This window comes from Chiloscyllium plagiosum, unplaced genomic scaffold, assembly GCF_037043375.1.
Source record: "Chiloscyllium plagiosum isolate Xiang-an unplaced genomic scaffold, Cpla_swu_hap1 HiC_scaffold_2, whole genome shotgun sequence".
In the NCBI taxonomy this organism is placed as follows: domain Eukaryota; kingdom Metazoa; phylum Chordata; class Chondrichthyes; order Orectolobiformes; family Hemiscylliidae; genus Chiloscyllium; species Chiloscyllium plagiosum.
The window spans coordinates 96,836,453-96,845,978 of record NW_028270140.1 but is presented as its reverse complement, the minus strand read 5'-3'; the positions used below and the strand labels follow the sequence as shown (position 1 = coordinate 96,845,978).

General features: G+C 40.9%; 1 protein-coding gene across 5 annotated transcripts in view; it reads left to right on the top strand.

Annotated features, from left to right (window-relative positions):
• Nucleotides 1-256: 256 nt before the first annotated feature.
• Nucleotides 257-9,526, top strand: part of pam (peptidylglycine alpha-amidating monooxygenase) — a 229,302-nt gene continuing 220,032 nt past the window's right edge. For 4 of the 5 annotated variants that reach the window (XM_043710023.2, XM_043710018.2, XM_043710012.2 and 1 more), the window contains exon 1: nt 257-360. The gene's annotated coding sequence lies outside the window, so the exon portion shown is untranslated. The remainder of the gene's footprint in view (nt 361-9,526) is intronic. The other variant, XM_043709995.2, reaches the window with a different exon arrangement.

The following is a 9,526-nucleotide window of genomic DNA, read 5'->3' as shown; positions in this document are numbered from 1 at the left end:
CTGAGATGCTCATCAGAGAATAGATGTGGACATATAAGATCGTATGGTCTGTTTCCACTTTGTAGGGAATTCCAGTCTGTTGCCACCCTGGCCCCACCTCTCCGTTCGCGTCATCCCCTGTCCGCCCCGCCCCCAGACGTCACCCTCGCCCCAACCTCTCCTCCCGACCACGTGTTACATGACCCGCCTTACCCTGACGTGAGTCGACCACGCCTCTCCCCCATTAGCCCAGCCCCTCAACCGTTCCCGAGTCACGCTGGCCCCGCCCTCTCTCGGGCTGCTTGGCGACGAGAGACTGAAGTGCGTGCAGGCGACGGCAAGCTGATGGTGGGAACGAAATCAGTCGGAGAAAACTTCGAGGTAGCTAATTCCGCGGCTCCCACCCCGGCCCAGAGGTTGGAGAGTGGGGTCTGAGGGGACGGAGAGACCGGGCGGGTGGGGGGCCATTGGTCCGGACCTTGTTAACTTCTTGTAAAAAGTCGCTGTTGTGGGCAGTGCGGAAACTGAAACTTCATCAGAAACAACTCCGAGGGGAAGGAGGGAGAATGAGAATGGGTAAAAAATAGGGATAGACCGAAGGAGATGGTGAAGGGAGACGGTAGGAGAGGTGGGGCGGGATAAGGGAGGAAATAGGTGAGGGGCAGTGGGGAAAAAGGAAGGTAAGTGGATGGAGCAGTGACCAGGAAGCGGAGGAGGAGGAAGATGTGGATCCACAGGCGTGGAGTTAGGAAACGTGCGGAATATTTTAAGGCTAAGGTATATTGGGGTTGGAGGAAGGGGAGAAGGCAGAGGAGGAGACGCAGATTGAGTAAAGGAATAGAGGGAAAGGGCATGACTGTCGAAGGCAGTGAGAGGCGAGGAGTCGCCGCTCGGGAAGATGAAAGCGTGTGAGAGGGAGCAGAGAGGGAGAGAGAAATTGTGAAAGGAAGCGAGAGAGGGGAGGATGAGAAAAAGTGGAAGGAGTTGCAGGGAGACCGGAGTTCGAGGTGGTGATGGGAGGCGAGGAGGGTGAAGGGGTTGCGAGTGTGTGAGGAAGAGGACAAAGGATGTTGTTTAGAACAGGGGGAGGGGAAGGAGATAAAAGAGACGAGGCAGGAGCTGGGGGAGGGGAAGAACGGGGATGCAGGGTGCAGGGAGATGGGATGCAGATCTGGCTGAGAGGAAATTAGGACTAAGGTGAAAGGGATAAGGTTAGAAGCAGCAGGGCAGAAAAAGGCCAAAAACAAAACAAGTTGCTGGAAAAGCTCAGCAGGTCTGGCAGCATCTGAAGAGAAATCAAAATTAATGTCTTGGGTCCAAGTCACCCTTCCTCAGAAAAGGCCAGTGGAGGAGAGAAAGGTATTGAGAGAATGAGGGGGAAGATGGAACAAGAATGAAATGGAAAGAGAATTGAGCTGATTGCCTCAAGCTTCAATCTGTCAACAGATTATAAAATCCCAGGAGAGAGTTTATATAAGTACATTTTCAGTTTAAACTTTGTATTTATTGTTTATTTACTTCATTTGTCTGTCAAATTTTGAGTTTGGCTCGATGGTATTTTTGAGTAAATAACAACGATCATGAAAATGGTTGAAGGTAGCTTACTATGGATTTTGATAATTCATTCGTGGAGGTTTTACCCCTCTTCTCTGGTTCTGTTTCTCAATCATGGTGTGAAGTTGGTCCAGAGCATTAGAACTGTAGTATTACAGTTTTGAAACTATACCTTTTTTTTTAGGCAACGAAAACTATTTTAGAATCTCCTTCCCAGAATATTTTTGTCACCTAAGAATCTCACTTAGTGTATTGACTTTAAGAGTCAAAACACAATTTTAATAGACTAATTCACAGAAAATAAATTAATACTTTTCATCAACATTTTAGGTATGTTAGCATAGTTGTGTTACTGCTAATCAGCAATCCAAAGGCAAGGTTTAATTGTTAGAAAACATAACTTCAAATACGACCATGCCAACTTGTGAATTTAAATTTGATTAATTTATTTTTATGGAGAGAGTGAGGTCTGCAGATGCTGGAGATCAGAGCTGAAAATGTGTTGCTGGAAAAGCGCAGCAGGTCAAGCAGCATCCAGGGAACAGGAGAATTGATGTTTCGGGCATAAGCCCTTCTTCAGGAATGAGGAAAGTTTGTCCAGCAGGATAAGATAAAGGGTAGGGACGAGGGACTTGGGGGAGGGGCGTCGGAAATGTGATAGGTGGAAAGAGGTCAAGGTGAGGGTGATAGGTCAGACTGGGGTGGGAGCGGAGAGGTCAGGAAGAAGATTGCAGGTTAGGAAGGCGGTGCTGAGTTCGATGGATTTGACTGAGACAAGGTGGGGGGAGGGGAAATGAGGAAACTGGTGAAATCCGAGTTCATCCCTTGTGGTTGGAGGGTTCCTAGGCGGAAGATGAGGCGCTCTTCCTCCAACCGTCGTGTTGTTGTGGTCTGGCGATGGAGGAGTCCAAAGACCTGCATGTCCTTGGTGGAGTGGGAGGGGGAGTTGAAGTGTTGAGCCACAGTGTGGTTGGGTTGGTTGGTCCGGGTGTCCCAGAGGTGTTCTCTGAAACGCTCTGCAAGTAGGCGGCCTGTCTCCCCAATATGGAGGAGGTCACATCGGGTGCAGAGGATGCAATAGATGATGTGTGTGGAGGATATGGAAGTTTCCTTTGGGGCCTTGGGGGGAGGTGTGGGGCCTTGGAGGGAGGTGAGGGGTTTTATGTTTGTTCATGGAATGTGGCATGGCTAGTGAATAGCTAGATGTCAAATACAGACTAATGAGTGGACAATTCTAGAAGTTCCTTCCTTAGCCCTTAATAATTAAGCATCAAGGAGATCTTGTTGATCCATTAATGATAATCTAATGTCACCTTCTTCTGCAAAGTGATGGCTGTCCCAGACAGAAACGGGACTATTTTTTGATCGAATGCTGAAAATTAACATTCATCTCATGAGCTGAATGTTGTATTTGTAATTTAAAATATAACATTGGTAGTGCATATAGCTGTTAAATGTTATATTCTAAATTGGACTGCAAGGCTTCTCATTTGGAGGACAACAAATTAAATGGACAGAGGAAATGCCAACATCAGTGTTTCATTTGTGGACGAAAGTAAGCATTTCTTTTACAAAAACAATAACTACTTTAACAATGTGTTCATGGAAATGTCAGCTCTATTTGCATTTTGCAATGTCTTGTGTTTGCTTTCCTCTGGAATAACTGCTCTTTGTGGTTAATCACTGAATAAAAGACACTTCTACATGAACTTGAAGACTTTTGATCATGTCAGTCTTGCATCACTTTGAGATTTGAGATTGCCTTAAATATTTTTGATTAATTGTGCAGACTTGTAAATTACATCAATTTTGGATGATTAATCAACTGAAAAGAGTCATGTTGTTATAGGCTCTGAGGATGCATGCGCATTGGCCTGTCTTTTATCTGCAGTACAGTGTTCATGCTTGCAGCATGTGAATTATGTGCAGCCAGTAGATTCTTTCCAATGGTGACTGTTGCTTGGCGACATGGTGTATTATTGCTTTGGGAGTTGAGTGAAAGACTAATGCTTATAAGTGTTCAAAGCTGCTTTTACACCACTGACATTTTTAATCCAGAATATTTGATGTAACACAGTAAGCTGTGTCTGAATTTTAATTTTTGAAGCTGAAGTTTGCAAAAATCTACCATATTTATGTAGGTTAACACCTTTAAATTGATTTTTATAGGATTACGGTAGTTCTGCTTTCTTAAATCTTAATTTAAAAATAGCTTCCTTGTTATTTCCCAAGTAGGATATCTTACCAAAATTGGACTGGGCCCTAAATGAAAAGAAATTGTGTAATTGGCATGTTTATTCATAATCTAGAGACAAACTGTAAGTTGTCATTTGGTAAAAGAAAATTTTGCTTCATCTCTTCTGTTGATTACATAAATAATCCTCTAATTCTCTGGACAATGTTATGAAAGTTGTTTTTGTGTTTCTTGCTCACCTTTTGTGATGTGTTGCAGAACAGCTGTTCCAACTTTTGACACGGTAGTAGTCAGCCTGTGGGAGTGAAATCAGGTCCGCAGTCTCTAATGTTATTTCATTCTATACTGCAGCTTTATCAATTCAATACATCTTAGAACTTATATGTCAATGTTTTTCTATGCTTGATCTAACTGCACTAATTTTTAGTTAAAATAAAAATATTTTGTAATAAACAGGGCCAAGTGCCAACTCTTTTGAAAGGGAGGCAATATTATTTTGATTCAAGGCAATATTATTTTCTCCAACGTTCTTTCCATTCAGCAATTTTATGGTATTGATCTATTGCCAGAAGTGCAAGATTTACAAAAGGTTTTTTATTCATGAAGGTGAGAAGAAAACTAATTGGGCTGTCAAGGCTAGGGCATACAACACCTTCATGTACATTATGACCCTCCCCATTTACCCTCACCAGCACATCATTGTCATCTTGGAGAGGCAAATGGGTATAAACACTTCTACAAATTCAGGAAAACAAACTCTAGAAAATGTGGACTGATCCTGATGTGATCAGCAAAGGTATTCCAGATAGTAGTGACTGGAGAATGCATTTTCCCAGTGGCCCATTCAAGAATGTATTCAGCTATCTTATAAATGCCGACAGAAAGCCTTTGAAAGTTTAAATGTTGTTCATGAATAACGATGGACAAGAAAAGGTCTATTGGTCTGTCTTGCACAGTTGTGATATCTTGAGTATTGATGAAAAAAAGATTTGGAAGTGCCGGTGTTGGTCTGGGATGTACAAAGTTAAAAATCTCACAACACCAGGTTTATTTGGAAGCATTAGCTTTCGGAACGCTGCTCTTTCATCAGACACCGTTTTAAACCTTTGATTTGAACCCATCAGGACGTTTTGCAAGAATGCAGATTTGAGAGAAAACCATCATTATTCTGCATTGCATGGCAGGTGGACTGTGGTAAAGGTGCTGCTATGGAGAATGCACCAGTTAGTGATGATGGACAGTTAATATCAGGATGTGTAAAATTTTAAGCCAGGCATGTTGACTCTGATTATTCAGCACATTGATCTGAGAAGTGAACTAGCAAATGGCTGTCATGTATTTTGTTGTATTAAGACAGGCAGAGTTCGTCTACGTGTTCTCTGTTTGCAAAGAAGGATGGTTTGTGTATTAATGTATACGTAGCTTTCAAAACCTGAAAAATTATCACTGTTACTTGCCATGACCCCAAATCTGAGAGAATGTGTATTGATAGGCATAATTTGCACTTTAGTTCCATCTCTAGTACAGCTTTTTGATTTGAACCCATCAGGACATTTTGCAAGAATGCAGTTTTTGTCAATTCAGAAGAACCCAATAAATAGGAGCAGTGGAGGCCATGTGGCTCCTCAAGCCTGCTTGACTATTCAGTTAGATCATGGCTGATCATATTATGACCTCAACAACATTCTCCGGCCGCTCCCCATAACCTTGACTTCCTTATTTAACAATAATTTAACTCACTTGACCTTGAACATATTGAATGAATCAGTCTCTTTTGCTTTCTGGGGAGAGAATTTAATATATTTAGTGACCGCAAGAAAAATTTTTCCTCTTCTCGGTCTTTAATAAACATCCCTAAATGTGTCCCTGAATTCTAGGCTGGCCTGTACTCAGTTTCCTCTGTACCCTGAAGTTTTGTAGTCTCTCTCCATTTAAATAATATAATTTATGTTCTCCTGTTAAAGTGGTCCAGTGTAGATTGTAGATGTGGATTTAGGAGACTTGTTTCCTATTCAGCAGCTATATATTGTTTACTCAAGCATTGCATATTTTCAGAATAATAGCAAGAATTTTGATATTGTCAAAAATATACAGTTAAGTTAGATGAGGAATAAGATATGTGAATTTAGCAAGTTTGAAACAGTGGTGGTTCTGTGACAGGGAATGTAGCACTGTTTGCTTTTCAATTTCATAAGAACATTTGTGATGTTGACATATAGTACTTTCAAGTCATGGGCAGTGGTTGTAGTCAGAGATGTCTTGGGACTTCGTCAGGCTTATTAGCTAACAAAGTGATTCATGCTTGTATACTGTAAGACCTGGACCACATTCACACATGGGCTCGTAAATGAACAGTAACAAATATAACTTGAAACTTGGTGACTGGGCTAACTTTGAATAAGAACAATTCTTTAATGTAAAATTAAGTATAAACAATAGTATGCTTGTTCTTTGTTGGCAATTTGAAATAATTACTAACCTAGTGCTGAATTAGCTGTCTGTTAGTTTCTTGTAGGACTGTATTTGATTTAGTTTGGGAAGTTTTTTATTCGTTCATAATATGTGGCCATTACCTGTCAGGGTAGTTAACAGTCAACCACATTTAAGTTGCATTAAATTGTACTTTTCAACAAACAGCAAGCAATTAGAACACCTCTGTCAATGCACCCATGTTATGATCTGGTGTGGATAATTTGGCATCAGACCAAATCCTTTTGGATCTGACAATGTGATTGGGAAGAAATTTATACATAGAAGCAACATAGAAGCTTTACAGAAAACAATGCAAAACATTCTGGATGCTGGGGATTAAAATAAAAACACATTGCTGATAACGTTCAGTGGGTTTGGCAGTTTCAGATTTCTTTTTTTTAATCAAAACTTCAGTGAAGAGGTTGTATTACTTTGGAAATGTAAATATCATTTTAAAGTACATGTTTAAACTATTTAATAATATTGGTTAACTGTTTAAATGTTAACATGTGTATTTTCTAAAAATGAGATCATGTTTAGCTCTGTAGTTTAAATTATACTCTCCAATGACGAAAAACAGCAACAGATAAAGTTACAGGAACAACTGTAGCAACGTCATACATAGATCCTCAAACATTGTAAATGCCTTTCCAAAAAAAGTCACTTGTCTACAATTTTTATCTCATCTCTTTTGAACATTAGCCTAATACATTAATAGCAAGATCGATGCTTATTGATTAGTTGTTTACATATCTGGTAAAGATGTAAAATAGTAAAATTCCTTCGACCAATTAAAGTGTTATACCTTTTATAGCTACCAAATTTTAAATTTATCAATTATTTTCTGAATCTCTAGGTTTATTGATGCTCTCTTGTGATTTGTGATGTTCATCAGAACTACTGTAAATTTAGATAGTGATTTTGTTCCAAATTGTTTATGTAAATTATGAACAGCAGTAGTGTCAGTTTTGATTCTGTGGAACTCCACTTCCCACCTTCTGCCACTCTGAATAAGATATACCCTGTATTCTCATTGTCTGTTTGAGGCCAGCCAGCAAACTGTTACACTTCATTGTCTGAACTTTAGTCTTTTGTGTCAGAAGTTACCAAGTTATAGTTCATCTGACGAAAGGGCAGCGCTCTGATAGTTTGTGGTTTCAAATAAACTTGTTGGACTATAACGTGGTAATGTGTGAATTCTGACCTTGTCCACCTCAGTCAAACACTGGCACCTCCACATCATGGCTACCAGTCTTTTATGTGTCCTGTTTAAAGGCCTTTTGAAAGTCTAGATGACAATGGTGATATAGTAAGTGTCATTGCTACTATGTAACACTGAATACTGTTTGTGGAGTTTTTTCTGTTTTAAATGTTGCTTTTAAATATCAGTAAAGCAATTTATGTTCAGGGTTCTTTTGAATAATTTAAGAACTTTGGTAATGTATGCAACCTTCATGCCAGACAGATTCATGCTTTAGTGTTTAAATTGCGTAATGTGTTTCTAAATTTTGAGAACTCAATCATTTACTCTGAAGCAGTGCTCTTTGAAAGGATATTTTCATTTTGTAAGAGATACAAGTGAAGGTAATGGTTTGATCCATAACACACACGATTGAATGCTGGTTGTGCTAATGCTGTTTAGAGAGGGTAATTGAATAACCTAATCATTGGCACATGGCCAGAGTGTGATGAAGATAATCAGATATTCAAACCTTTTAATGCTTTTTGAAGTCAGCAAGCCCCTTTTTGATTAATTATTGATAATTGATAACTTGGTGCAGGATGCAAATTATTCCAAGGCATAGAATGCCACTTCCATCTGCCTTAACTTATTCTTGTTGAAAACTCATATCGGTGGTATTGTTTTAAATATCTTGGTCATGGACTTATTTAAATATTACAACTCTTGCTATTGTGGTAACTCAGTCACTGTAAAAACTCCAGGGGTTCCCAGAGTAGTCCAACACCATCAGGGCAAGGAAATTGGCAATAACTGCATTTTGTCATGCATCTGATGCAAACTGGAAGTAAATAAAAAGATGTAGAGAAAAGTAGCATTTATTTCGGAAGAAATTAAATGTTTGCCTGGCTTGCAAGCTCCAGGTAGCTTATCTATGAGTTAAAGGTTGTAGAATTAAGCCTCACTTGAGCATGTAATTTAGGCTGGCAGTTGGAGTACTGAAGTAGTGCTGCACTGGCTCAGATCCTGTTTCGGATGTTAGCTTAAACTTGAAGCCAGGGCTGTTATCTCGTAGTTTTAAAAGATTCCATCAAACTAAGCAAGATGTTGTCCTCCAGTCCCAGCTGTTATGTATCCATCAGAGTGGAGAGATCCACTCAGATGCCATATCACTTGCCCTTCACTCCTCCCTACAACATTCTTGACACCAAGAACAGCTACTTAAGAATCTTACTCATTGACTACAGTTCAGCCTTCAACACTCTTATCCTCTCGAGATTGAATACTAAACTTTTTGATCTCTGAGCTTAAAAAATGTGTTGCTGGAAAAGCGCAGCAGGTCAGGCAGCATCCAAGGAGAAGGAGAATCGACGTTTTGGGCATAAGCCCTTCTTCAGGAATGAGGAAGGTGTGCCAAGCAGGCTAAGATAAAAGGTAGGGAGGAGGGACTAGGGGGAGGGGCGTTGGGAATGCAATAGGTTGAAGGAGGTTAAGGTGAGGGTGATAGGCCAGAGAGGGGGTGGGGGCGGAGAGGTCAGGAAAAAGATTGCAGGTCAAGAAGGCAGTGCTGAGTCTGAGGGCTGGGACTGAGAAAAGGTGGGGGGAGGGGAAATGAGGAAGCTGGAGAAATCCGCATTCATCCCCTGTGGCTGGAGAGTTCCTAGGCGGAAGATGAGTCGCTCTAGGAACCCTCATGGTATACCATACTCGCTGTATACCCATGACTGCATCGCCAAATACCAGACTAATGCCATTTACAAGTTCGCTGATGACACCACATAGTCGGTCAAATCTCAGATGGTGATGAAACTGACTACAGATCGGAGGTGGAACACCTGAAAAAATGGTGCACTGACAGAACAACCTACCTCTCAATGCCAGCAAAAACATCGGTGGGATGTTACTCATGTCTCCTCTCTCTCCTCTCCTCCTCTTCCTCCTCCCACCCACACGCACATGCACACGCGACAAGTGGAGATCGGAGACAGTTACAGAGAGTGGTGAACCTGGCCCGGGCAATCACAAAGGCCAACCTCCCATCTACTAGGCCCCTGTCAAGGAAAGGCCGCCAGCATTCTCAAAGATCCATTCCACCCTGGCAATGTATTTCTACAACTTCTACCATTGGGGAGAAGGTACAGAAGCCT